The sequence below is a fragment of the Puma concolor genome, chromosome C2 (genome assembly GCF_028749965.1).
Source record: "Puma concolor isolate L17-30 chromosome C2, mPumCon1.1.hap2, whole genome shotgun sequence".
Classification (NCBI taxonomy): Eukaryota; Metazoa; Chordata; class Mammalia; order Carnivora; family Felidae; genus Puma; species Puma concolor.
This window is the reverse complement of record NC_141675.1, coordinates 159373810-159386938: the sequence shown is the minus strand read 5'-3', so window position 1 is coordinate 159386938 and position 13129 is coordinate 159373810. Positions and strand designations below refer to the sequence as shown.

The window sequence follows — 13129 nt, the reverse complement described above, 5'->3', positions numbered from 1 at the left end:
CTGGGTGGCACAGTCGGTTAAGCGTCCGACTTCAGCCAGGTCACGATCTCGCAGTCAGTGAGCTCGAGCCCCAAGTCAGGCTCTGGGCTGATGGCTCAGAGCCTGGAGCCTGTTTCCGATTCTGTGTCTCCCTCTTTCTCTGCCCCTCCCCCATTCATGCTCTGTCTCTCTCTGTCCCAAAAATAAATTAAAAACGTTGAGAAAAAAAAAAAAAAGAAAAGAAATTTTCTAAATAAACACTTAATGAATGAGGAAAAATGTATTTGTAAAATATTTTCAAATTAATAATTTTCTGCTGATCCCTCATAATCATGAAGTCAACTAGCTCATGAATGGCAAGAAGAAAAGAGCAAAAGCTAGATCAGAAAAGCCACTTCTGAGCAATCACAAGGCTACAAGACCTTATGTGTCTCAGTGTCGTTATTTGGTTAGAACAAAGAAAGGGTGGATAGGAGTAGAAATGGATTTACAAAGATAGGGATGTGATAATAGCAATTCGTAGGCTTTTTGCCCAGGCATTAAGGGAGCGATCTCATACACAAATGTGTCTATAAATAGAATCCATACTGCACTTTAATGAATAATTTAAAAGCACTTTGCAAACAGGGTTAAGAAAACAGGAACCTAAATGCTCAAAAATCAATAGTTCTGTCCTATCCCAACCTGGTGAGTTACAGAAACAGAGGTTTGATCTTTATGGTATTTTATAGAAACACTGGAAGCTGGATAGTTAAGTATCAAAAGATTTAAAAACATCTATAAGCTCTGACCTAATAATTCTGCTTTTAGAAACTTATCTTTCATAAATTATCAGTGATACAATGATTTTTGTACAGGTTACTGATCATTGATCAAAGCATTATTTACCATGGTAAAAGTTTAAGGCAGCATAAATGTTCAGATATAGGGAAGTGGCTCAATCAATTGGGACACCCACTGGAATAGTATGCAGCCATTTAAAATCATATCTTAGAAGAATATGATTATGACACAAGGAAACTCTCACTATGTAGTACAAAGGAAGAAAGCTGTTCGTTCATAAAACATTATGGAATGAATCTGAACTTAGGATATGTATATCATACCACATATAAAAGTAGAAAAACACATTGGCTGTTCTACTTTTTTTTAATGTTTATTTTTTTATTTTGAGAGAGCACACCCGTGAACGTCCACGCACACACCCACACGTGAGCAGAAGAGGGGCAGAGAGAGGGGGAGAGAGAGAACCCCAAGCAGGCTCCACACTGTCAGCACAGAGCCAGAGAAGCAGGGTTCTCTCACAAACTGTGAGCCGAAATCAAAAGTCAGACTCTTAACTGACTGGGCCACACAGGCGTCCCATGCACTGCCTATTCCCGTGTGGTACTATTATGAATGTTTGTGTTGTCCTTTACACTTTCTGCTTGCTTCAATTTTTCTACACAAAACATTTGTATCACTTTTAAAAATAGGAAAAAGTTTTTTTAAAAAAATAAAGAATGGATTATCTCAATTAGATTCAAATTATCCTTCATCAACCCAAATTCACTTCTAGTAAGGGTAGATGGGAGGTCAGTAAAAATCTGATACATCAGGTGCATAACAAACTCACAAACTTAGCAACTTAAGACCATTTACATTTGTTATCTCACAGTTTCTGTGAGTCAGGAGTCTGAGTAGGCTTAACTAGGTCCTCTGCTTAGGGTCTCACAAGGCTGTAATCATGGTATTGGCCAGGCCACGTTCTCATTAAAAGGCTCAAATGAGGAAGAATTCACTTCCAAGTTCACTTGGGTTCATGGTAAAGGTTGTTTCCTTGCTGTAGGACTTAGGGCCCCTGCTTCTTAGTGGCTATCCCTGAAGGCCACCCTCAGCTTCTAGAGGCCACCTAAAGTTCTTGCCATGTGGGCTGCTCCAACATAGCCACTTATTCAAGCCAGCAAAGAGAGTCTCTAAATGAGTTTCTAGCAAACTGAATTTTATACAATGTAACAATATCACAGAAGTGACATCCCATTACTTTTGCCATATTCTATTGATTAGAAGCAAATCCTACTTCAATGGGAAAAGATTATACAAAGGCATGAATCATGTGGATCATGGTAGGGCCACCTTCATACAACTGTCCACTATATCTGGCCTCCCAGGGCAGAGCCCAGGCAAAGGAAGGAAACATGTGCTTGGATATGAAGACTCTTCTGATCAAATGACTACCCACAGACAAATCTGAACCCTGCTTTCTCTACAAAGAATGGTACTGTAAAAAGTGAAGGGAGAATTCACCACAAGTGAGAGTTAACACAGAATTTAAGCAGGGAGGTGGCAACTGTTCCAGCCTTGAAGGATAGTTAAGAATTGCATTAGCGGAGGGGCGCCTGGGTGGCTCAGTCGGTTAAGCATCTGACTTCAGCTCAGGTCATGATCTCACAGTTCATGAGTTCAAGCCCCATATGCGGCTCTGTGCTGACAGCTCAGAGCCTGGAGCCTGCTTCAGATTCTATGTCTCCCTCTCTGCACCTCCCCCACTCACACTCTGTGTGTCTCTCTCTCAAACAAACAAAAAAAACCAGAATTACATTAGTGGAAAGGGAGACTTTTCCTCTGTGATAAGGAGAAATAGGCAAGAATTCCCAAGATGGACTTTGGAGAGTAAATAGAATGGTTTGTTCACAGCAAATAAAAACCGTGTCTAGCTTCACATTCTAATCAGTCCCCTGATGACCAACACACTTGTAGACCTTGCACACTTGCAAACCTTCAAACAAGACCTAGAGAGGAAGACAGTTTTGAGTTTTGACTAGCTGTGCAGTAGTGACATCAATTAACCTCCATAGTTTGGTAAATATTACTCATATTTACCAGTATCCAGTTGTCCTGGACTTCTGAGACAGGGAAAACTCTACCTTCTGCTCCATTTGAAACTAAGTATGACCAGAATGACTCCTCCTGGCCAACAAAACATGAGAAGAATGGATCCGCAACCCTTCTAAAGCCGTAACTGCTGGTGCCAAGTCTCCATGTTCTAAAAGGGTCCAGGATCCAGAATATTTAAGAATCAATTTTGTCAAATTTCCAAGGAACAAAAATCCCTCCCTTTCAGAAACTATTACAGAGATGATAAAGCATCACCTTGATACCAAATCTGAATAAAAGCAATACAAGAAAAGATTATTATTTGTCAATACTTCTCATGAAAATACATGCCAAAATCCTAAATTGAATCCAATGATAATCTTTAATGTAGTATGTCATGACAAAGTACAATTTATCCCAAGAAATCAAGGATGGTCTAAAATTAAAAGATTAAAATATTTCATCTTAGTCACAATTTAAAGAAGAAAAAAAATAAAACCATCAAGAAAAACATTTATTAACATTCAAAATCTATTAATGATTTTTAAAATCTTTTATCAAACTATTAGCAGAGGAGACCATCCTTAACCTAATAAAAGGAATCTACCAAAAAACAATAACAAACTTTGTATTTAAGGCTCTAAAAGTAATGCTTTTAAAATGTAAAACAGTATTAGCATAGCCTTATCAAAATTTCTATACAGCTTTGCCTAGTGTCCAAACGATGGAAATAAGACAAAAAACAAATAAAAGATTTAATGGCTAGGAAGGAAGAAACGAAATTATCATTATTTACATGGAGAAATCAGAAATCAGATCCATATAGTTGTAAAATTTTGTATGTTTCAAAGGAAGCACCACAGATCACTGGGGTAAGGATGGTATAAATAGTATAATAAATAGTATAGTACAATTGGTTATACATTGGGAAAAGTTCTAAAACTATATGTCTACCTTACACCTCACACAAAAATAAGTTCAGAGTAGAATACAAAAAGCAAATGTTCAAGCCTTTTTTTTTTTTTTAAAGATGAGGATATCTTATGACTTGGGGTAACAAAGAATTTCTTAAATAAGACTTAATAACCACAAACCATAAGGAAAAGATTGATAAATTTGACCTAAAAATTAAACATCTTTTCATCAAAACAGCATTTTTAAAAGGATTAAAAAAAAAAACAGGGCACAAATAGAAACCAGAATATCTAAAGGACTTCTAAAAAGCTTTAAAAAGGACAACCCAGGTAACAAATGGACAAATATATTAATACAATTTACAGAAGAAACCCAAGTGGCTAATAAATGGATATAAAAATCTTCAAACTTACCAATAATCAAGAAAATGCAAACTAAAACAGTGAGTTCATACCTAGTTGACAAAAATTAAGACATCTGAGGTTACAAAGGATTAGAGAGGATGTGAAGAAACAAACCTTTGTTTGGAAAACACTTGGATGACTGCTCTGAGGCTGGAATTGGGCCCATCCTACATGACCCCACAATCCCACTTATAGATGTAGACCTGGTCCACTCTCTCCTGAGTGTCCAGCACAAAGGAAATGGGCCAGTGGGAGATGGCAATAAGCAAGAGTGGAGACTGGACAGACGACTAGGAGAATGACTTCAGGTGAGACTTAGGCCAGGTAAGAGTATCATATGCCCATCTTGCTGAGATGAAACGAGGGATCAGAACCATGCTTACCTGGGGCAACCTCCTCCCAACAGCAGCTGAACAGTTTTGTGTTCTACAGCCTATCTGACCATGTTATTTCCTCTTTAAACTTCACCAGCTAAAACTTTCTAGAGCAGTCCCAACTTGTATCAGTTTCCTAAGGCCACTCTAACAAATGTCCACAAATGTAGTGGCTTAACACAACAGAAATTAAGTACCTTACAGTTCTGGGGGTCAGAAGTGAGACACAAGGTCTCACTGGGCTAGAACCAAAGTGTCGGCAGGGCTGTGTTCCTTTCAAGAGGCTCTGGGGGAGAATCCATTTTCTCACCTTTTCTCACTTCTAGAGCCTGCCCACATGCCTTAGCTTATAACCCCTTCTATCTTCAAAGGCAGTCATGATGGGTAGTCTTCCTCATTTCACAGCACTCTGACACTAGCTCTTCTTCCATATTTAAGGACCCTTGTGGTTACTCTGCCCCCCTCCCCCGCCAGGGTAATCCAGAATAATCTCCTTATTTTAAAATGAGCTGATTAGCAACCTTCATTCCATCTGCTACCTTAAATTCTCTTTGCCACATAACATAGCATATTCATAGGTTCTGGGGATTAGGATGTGGGAGGCCATTATTCTGCCTCCCACACAACCTCCCCTCAGCTTGCCCCCACACCTCTGAGTCCCAACACTTCCACAATGCCTTTCACACCTTCAACCACCACACATCCTATTCTCCAGTTACACCAACCTTCTTGTCCTTTTGTAATGAATTTATACCCATCGGTGCCCAAACAATTACAACTCACCCTCCAGGTCTCAGGCCAAGGCTACCTCCTCTCTGAAGCCTTCCCTGATTCTCAGCCTAAATTCATTACCCCTCTTCAACACACCAACCCAACTTTTTATGTATCCCAATTGCAGTACTGAGTGTGGCCCCCTGTAACCATCAGTTTGCATATCCTTTCCTCAATCCAAAGTGGAGTCCTTCAATGATAAATACTCTGTATCATTCCCCTGTGCATTTCCAGATCACAGCAGGGGCCTTGGCAAAGAGTGGGCACTCAGACACTATTTCTGAAGCTTGGAGGAGGCAGAAAGAAGCCCTGGGTTTCCCTCAACAAAACAGGCGACTCTTTCACGGGGTGACCTGAGTTAAGTATTCAGTTGATGGGGCCAAAGAACTAGTTCAGATACTCACAACAAAACACCTCAACAGCTGTGCATAGTTTGATGCACAATTTACTATCATATGGAAGAATCTCTGTACCCGTTATTTTTTATTGCCAACCTATGGGGCAATTCTAAAGGAACAGAAAATTAACCTCAAGAGAATAAAGAATTTACCTAAATTTATCTAAAATGGTTTACAAAGATGTCCTCAAAATTACAGAAGAGAGAGGAGATGCTGCTCCAACACGCAAGAATGCCTGGTTCCTGCCCAACAGGCCCACCACGTACACAGAGAGCCTGAGCCCCGCTCTGGGAAGGGTGGGAAGTACCACATGAGTGTGAGGGATGCTACAATTGACCTTGTGTAGAGAAAAACAAACTGCCTCTCGTACAAATATGTGTACATATTATAGTAAAGGTACATTTTTTAAGAGGGTGGCTGTTAAAGAAACAGGCTCTCACTTAATTTCAATGGTTTATTACCTGATGTCCATACTCCAGCAAGAAAATTCCCACCTGGTGAGAAGGAGACTAAGTAAGGGAAAGGTAATGTTGAGTCAGCACAATCACCCATTTGAAAAAAAGAGACAAAAACATGGGTTGCGTTTCTAAAAGATATGCTTGCATTCAGGCTCAACAGAACTGCCCTGTTCAACTTTTCCTCAGTTGTGTAACTTTCGAAAATGATTTTTAAACATATTCCAAAAAACGCTCTCACGCTGGAAATTTAAGACGAAGAGAGAAACAGAGGACACGAGTTCAGCACCATGGACAGCGGGCGCACCATCGGGCCGCAGGGGACTCGCCACCGGGGCTGAGAGCTCAGAGGTACCAGGGCTGCCCAAAGCCTACAGCATTCATTCGTCGGTGTCTCAGTTGAGAGTGATTCCGAGACATTAGCTGGCATTTTTCTTTGTTTTGGCCCAAAGGACCAACCTTTACCAAAGGGATGTACAAGTCCCATCTACCAAGATTTGCTTCAGTGATGACTCTACAATAAAGCCCTGAGGTTTCTGTGAAAATAGGAATGACTTTGCCACTGACACAGAGCAACCAATCCAGGAACTGGCTACAGGTCCAGGAATGAAGTTGCTCAAACTGAAACCCAACGTCCAGTTTTGAACGGCTGAACTGTTTCAAGGACCTCACCGGACTTCGCAAATATAAACACAGCATGCTCTCAGCCTCACTCCAACGACAGGAGGAAAAAAGACCGCTTCCTTTTAAACACCTAGACAAATGAAGCCAGGTGCTGAAATTGTCTCATAATTACCAAAAAAAGTATAACCATAAATCTGGATATTTTCTCTTTTTTTTAATGTTTATTTATTCTTGAGAGAGACAGAACACAAGCAGGGGGAGGGGCAGAGAGAGAGGGAGACACCGAATCCAGACATCGGGAGGCCGAGCTGCTCTCGCGCGTGAAGGGGCTGGGAATCGGCTCCGCTCGTGCGGACGCACCTCCACCACTTCCTTTGACTCCAACATGCAAGCCGGGCTCCAGACACAGACAAGGGGCAACCCCCCGCCCCTGAAAGCGAGTTACACTTTGGAAGGGCGCGCGACGGCCGTGCCACAGGGGGAGCTGGAACTGCAGGGTCTGGGCCCCGTCTAGCCCCCAGAGGTCTGTCTGCTCAGGGCCCCGCTGCCCTGACTTGCCTTCTGCGGGTCACGCGCCGCGACTCCCGTCGACGAGAGCGCCGCCCGCCCGCGCGCAGAGCCCAAGGCGCCCGCAAGTCCACGTCGCCCGGAGGGAAGGGCGGCAGGAGAGGTAACCCAGCCTGCGCGACTCTGACCCGACTTCGGGTTGACTTTCCGATTTGCTACGCGAGCGACACGCTTCTCAACAGGAAGGAAAAGCGGAAAAACAAACACTCGAGTAAACGACGCTTCCAGGCGCCGCACGGTGCGGACTACACACCCGTCCTGACGCACCCCAAGTAAGAGGAGAAAACACAGTGACCCCACAGAGCCTGCCCGCGCCCCGCGCCTCCCCGACTCGGGGGCACCGAGGCGCGCCGGGGACCGCCGCGGGCAGCCCGGGTCCCGCTCCCAGGAGCGGGGCGCCGCCTACGCCCGCCGGCGCGCGCTCCCACCGCGGCTCCCGCAAGCCGCCCGCGTCCCGCCCGCCGCGAGCGCCCCGAGGTCTCCGCCCTGGTCCGGCCCGGTCCCGAGCCACCAAACTCCGGCACGAAATCGCGGCAGGTGCGCGCCCGCAAGCGGGGCCGTTAACTCCGATCTTGAAGGCGCAGCTCCGGTAACTTCGGGATTCGGGGCAGCGGGGCGGGGGTCCGCGCCTCCCGGAAGCCGCTGCAGACCTCCCTCGGTCCAGCCGCCGTCCCGCCCCGCTACCCCGGGAGCTCCCGGCGCCGGGCCGGGGGCGCGGAGACCCCGCGGCGGGGGGGAAGGGGGGGGAGGGCGGTCGGGCGCGGGCTGAGGCGCGGACCCCCGCCCCCGACTCCGCCCCGCGCCGCCCGCCCCGCCCCGCGCCGCCCCCCGCAGCCCGCCAACTTGGTGGGGCCCGGGAGGGTCTCAGGCCCCTCGGCCTCCCCGAGACGTACGCCCCCAGCCCCGGGCCCCGCGGGCAAAGTTAGCGGCCGCGGGAGGTCGCCTCCCCCTCCCCGGCCGCGGCCGGGACCCTCGCTCGGCCCCCGGCGGCGACCTCCCCCCACCCCGTCCCGGCTCCCGCACTCCCGCCCCTGTCCTCGACCCCCGACCGCGATCCCCGGCCCTGACCCCGGCCCGACCCCTGGACTCTGGCCAGAACCCCCGGCCCCAGCTCCGCCCGCGACCGCTCACCTGTCCGCGGAGGAGGGCGTGCCCGCCGGCTGGCCGGCCGGAGCCCGGGGTGGGGCCGAGGGTTGGTAACGACCGGGCGATCCGGGCGGCGGCAGAGCCTGAGGCGACCGAATCTGAGGCGACTGAGGCGGCGGTAGCCGCTCCTTGCGCTCCAGCCGAGGCGCTGCGCGCGGCGCGGGCCCGCCCCTTCTGCGCTGCTGACCAATCCCGCGCCGCCCGCCGCCGCTGGCCCCGCCCCGTCCAAGTGCTGGGCCTCGCGAAAGCGGGCGCGGCGGGCCAATCGAAAGGAGGAACGGTAAGGGATGAAGCCTATCGGAGCCCGGGAAAGCTCTCTGGAAAGAAACCAATTAGCGTCGCGGGGCGAAGGGGAGGTGGTGAGGTGGGACCTATGGAGATGGGGGCGTGACGGAAATTGGGGCGGGGTCTTGGGCAAGCGAGTCACTGGCGGTGGGCGGGTCCATGAACCTGTCATTGAGCAAGGGCGGAGCCAGACTTGAGTAGGGTCCCAAGGAGGGGCGGGACCATAAATGAAGGGGGCGGGGTCCCAGGAGAAAGGGTTATTGGCTGGGGGCGGTGGCAGAGACGCGACCACAAGTGGGCGGTCCCAAAACTGGGGCGAGGCCACAACAGGGGCAGAACAAGAGGCGGGCTACTCGCCGAGGTGGGCGTAGAGAGGCCTCCGGGGTTGACAGAGGCGGGGCAGGGCCACAATAGGGAGGAGAGGAGACGGGTCACTGGCTCGGGGCGTGGCCTGGGGCGGTTCCTGGGCGTGGCAGAGGCAAGCCCTGGGGCGGGCCGGAGCCGTAGACGGGTGGGTGGGGAAAGGCAGGTCCCTGGAGTGTCGAGGGCGTGGCGTAGGCTGGGACATTGAAAAAGGGAGGCGGGCCACAAGTGGGCGGGGAAGGGCGAGCCTCTAGAGGGAAAGAGGCCAGGGGGTTGGCTTGGACGCGTCCCAGGGCTATGGGTAGGGCTGGCGGTTGGAGGGAGGGTGGGTAACTAGCCGTGGGCGTGGCTTGTGGCTGGTGGGGGGCGGGGGGGTAGGCCACAGGTGGAGCGGGGACGGGTCACTAGCCTGGGGGTGGCCTGGTTGGTCTTGGGCGTAGGATGGGCCGAGTGGACCTGGCTGGACTTGGACCCTCCCTGGGCTGGCGCCCTTCCCCCTCCTCTCCCCGCGGGGCTTGGAAGGGCTCGGCCTGCCGGGAGAGCGAAGCCGACAGTCTCCTGTGCTGTCTCAGGACCTCGCCCCTCTCTAGTCCCGGCCCTGGGGCAAGCCTTGGGCAAGCCTGCCCAGCACCTGTCTCGGCTCCTCACCAGGTGCGCCTTCTTTCCTGCCCACTGAGGAATCCATGTGCCAGTCTGCGGGTCCGAATACCCAGGTGACCAAGACTGTCTGAAGAGCTACTAGGCTGTCCTCAGAAGACACAATGTCTCACGTGTTTTAGTTTTATTACCCTTTCTCCAGACTTCCTGGGCTTCGTTCATTGTGCTTTGTTCGTATTAGGGTCGTTTTCATGAAGCTGACCCTTCCGTGTCATCTGTGCATTTGGGGCCTATCCTTAGCAAGATTATTTCTTCCAGTGCAGCATCACACAGCACGAGCGGTCACAGGCACCGCAGTGACCTCCGATGGCCCAGGAGTGACCCCAGGTAGGCCTACAGGGGTCCTGGGACTTCCTACCCCGCACCCTTCCCCACACGAAAGAAACTCAGCCTTGCTTGGCCTTCTTAGGCCCCTGAGGACCCAGAGGGGTCCACTGGCTGTCAGGACAGGGGTTGTGAGATGGACCTGGGGATAAAGCTGTGACACTTGGTGGCCCTATTGTACCCTTTGCCCCTAGAGTGGGGCAGGAGACATTTCCCAGGCTTCTCCCCTGTGAACCCTACTCCTTTGTGGGCCACTGGAAGCCCACCCACACAAAGGTCACAGTTATGACCACTTCTTTTTGTGGGAACATTGGAAATGACCCGGAGCCTCAGCACAGTGCACGAAGGGCCCCTTGGGCATTCAGAGACTGGCCAGGTTGGGCCACAGAAGTCAGTGCAGGCATGGGGGTGGGGGGGTCAGGAAGAGCTGGGTCTCATTTGTCTTCTTATGTCACTTGTGTGTTCAAAGGCAACCTCTAAAAAAGAAAGGGCGCCAGGCTACCGGGTGAGAAGGGACTGCGGGTGGGGTTCACACAGAAGGGCGGCAGCACTGGGGGAAGCGGAAATACAAACAACACCTGGGTTGTGAGTCCTTCCAAAGAAGGGGGTCACAGAGGCAGGGGACATGGGCGCCCACGCAGCAGTGTAGCAGCAACTGTCACTTGGAGCGGAGAGACGTGCTTAACCGTGTGCTCTGGGGGTAGGAAGGAGGATGTGGAGGCAGGGGAGGGGGGGGGGGCCTGGCTGAGTGGTCTCGCAGCCGGAACGATGGAGGGAGGTGCTGGGAAGTGAACGGGAAGGAACAGCGGCAGAGCACCCTGCAGGACGTGGACGTGTCGTGTCCTGACTGCGTGGCTCTGTCACCCTCCCCTTGACTCTGTGGGCAGAGGGGACAGAAGGACCCTGGGGTCCCCGCTCCTGAAGCCAGAGTGTGGGGTGCAGGCGCAGCACAACACCTTCAGTCCACCCCCAGATTACAGGCTGCCAGCCTCCCACTTCCCCGTCCCCGCCAGGGGCCCTCGTCCCCTCAGCTGCCTTCATTGCCTCCTGAAAGACACAGTTAGTCATTAGGAAATTAATGATAGTGTTTTCGGGACAGCATGTTGGACCCTAACAACTTTCAATTCTTTCCAGTTCCTGCCAGCCCTGGGAGGAAAAAAGCAGCTCGTCTCATGCCCCCGCCCTTGACACACGAGACAATCCACGTCTGCTGGCATATTATCATACGTTAGCAGATCTCTGAGAGCCAAACTGCAGACCACAGCAGCTGGGCCGGGGCCTGGAGCGGGCCTGGGATCCTCCCCCTGGATGGGACCAGCCTGCCTCGAATTCCCCACACACCGTGTTCCAGGCACTTCCCCCTTCATTAGCACTGTGTGTGCCCTTCACCACCCTCTCCATCGCTGTCACCGCGGTCCTTCCCGTGAGAAGTGCACCCAGGGGCCTGCCTTTATAAATAAGTCCATGGTGTTTGTTGGAGGATGACGGGAGCAGAGAGAGCAGCCTTGGAATTATCATCCGCTTGGAATGATGTCAGATCAAGCCCTGGGAAGCCTTATACTGCCCAGCCTTCCTGACTGTCTCACACACACACACACACACACACACACACACACCCCAGAGAGTAGGGGCTGGTGGCCCTGTTATCTCCAGCTGGAGCGTGGGGTCGGGGCAGGGAGGCCTCTTGTCTCCACAGTAGATGGCTAAGAGGGCCAGGGAACTGGTTGCATGCAGAAAGCAGTCCCAGTGGCCAGCTGTGTCGTCCAAGTCCTCCGGGGAGTACAGGTTTCCCAGGCGTGAGCGGCACCCAACACCCCCAGCTACAGAGGCCCCCCTCCCCTGCTACGGAGAGAGGTCTGGAGCAGTCAACCTGAGCCCGATTTGGAGTGTGGGGCATCTGCTGGCCTCAGTAGGACTCTGCCCCCACGCGGGGCCTACTCTCCACAGGGAGAACTCACGTTGTCACCTCAGCCACCCCTTACACTCAGCCCAGAACACAAGGGCACAGATCACGTGGTGGCGAGTCGGCAACCTAGGGAACCAGGGTTGCTGTAACACCCCCTTCACAGACCGCTGAGGCAGCCCGACCACACCCTTGGGGGCCAGAGCCAGCCAGCCTGCCCTCCTTCCCCACAGCCTCTTTGTCACAAAGCACGGCCTGGGGACAGCACGGCTGGGTCTGCTGAGCTCGGAGGAGATCGTGTGACGGCCAGAGTGATGGAGTGAAAATCAAAGCAAGTAAACCAGTCCCCGCACCCGCTGCCCCGGTCAGGGAGATACACCCAACACAGCAGCCGAGGGTTCCTCCCGTGTGGTGCTGGAATCCAAAGCTGTGCACCTGATCTCGCTTGCTTGCTTGCTGAAGCATCTGACTGCATTTCATCAGGCAAGGTGATCGGGGCGGGGTGGGGGGTGGTTCCCCTTGTGCCCCCCTTGCTGAAGGAGCGACTCCTAACCCGTCTCTGGCCAAGTTCCTGGCCCGTGACTGGGGCAGGGGTGGGGGGAGGTGAGGTGGCACCTGTGCGGAGGGGAAGCTCTAGCCAAGCACGCTCGTGAGGAGCCCCCGCCCGGATGACCGCGAAGGCTGGAGATGTGCTCCACAAGGAGAGGCGAGCATGCACGGAGCGTCCAAGACGAGCAGACGGGACGACGAGACAGAGGACACACACATCAACAGTGCTGCAACCCGGCACTCTCTTCTTTGGGGCTGGCAAACTGACCTGCACTTTACAGCTGCCCTGGGTCCTAAGCTTCCGGAACCGCGTGCTGCCCCGTTTCTGTGTTCCCGTGTTCCCGGATCACCTTATAACCAGGCATATCGACAACAGCCAGCAGGCTGCTCTGTGGGGATGAGGGGCTGGGGGACAGCAAAAGCTGTCCTTACGGGAGGCACAGAGGGCATCCCCATGCTGGGGAGATGGGCTCGAACCACGCACGGAAGCATCTGGCTCCCACCCCAAAGGTAAACGTGCTGGAGGTCAGCACAAGTTCCGCCGGCACCTGCCGGGACA

General features: G+C 51.7%; 1 protein-coding gene and 1 long non-coding RNA gene across 14 annotated transcripts in view; one reads left to right on the top strand and one right to left on the bottom strand.

Annotated features, from left to right (window-relative positions):
- The window catches only part of PCBP3 (poly(rC) binding protein 3), a 271138-nt gene extending 262544 nt beyond the window's left edge, over positions 1-8594 (bottom strand). For 4 of the 13 annotated variants that reach the window (XM_086676185.1, XM_086676191.1, XM_086676192.1 and 1 more), the window contains exon 1: positions 8475-8594. The gene's annotated coding sequence lies outside the window, so the exon portion shown is untranslated. The remainder of the gene's footprint in view (positions 1-8474) is intronic. The other 9 variants (XM_086676184.1, XM_086676182.1, XM_086676190.1 and 6 more) reach the window with 5 other exon arrangements.
- A 1141-nt stretch (positions 8595-9735) lies between these two features.
- LOC147577677 (uncharacterized) lies at positions 9736-11608 on the top strand. Its single transcript, XR_015255888.1, has 3 exons — positions 9736-9907; positions 10053-10121; positions 11253-11608. It is a non-coding gene; the product is annotated as an uncharacterized LOC147577677 (long non-coding RNA).
- Positions 11609-13129: the final 1521 nt, after the last annotated feature.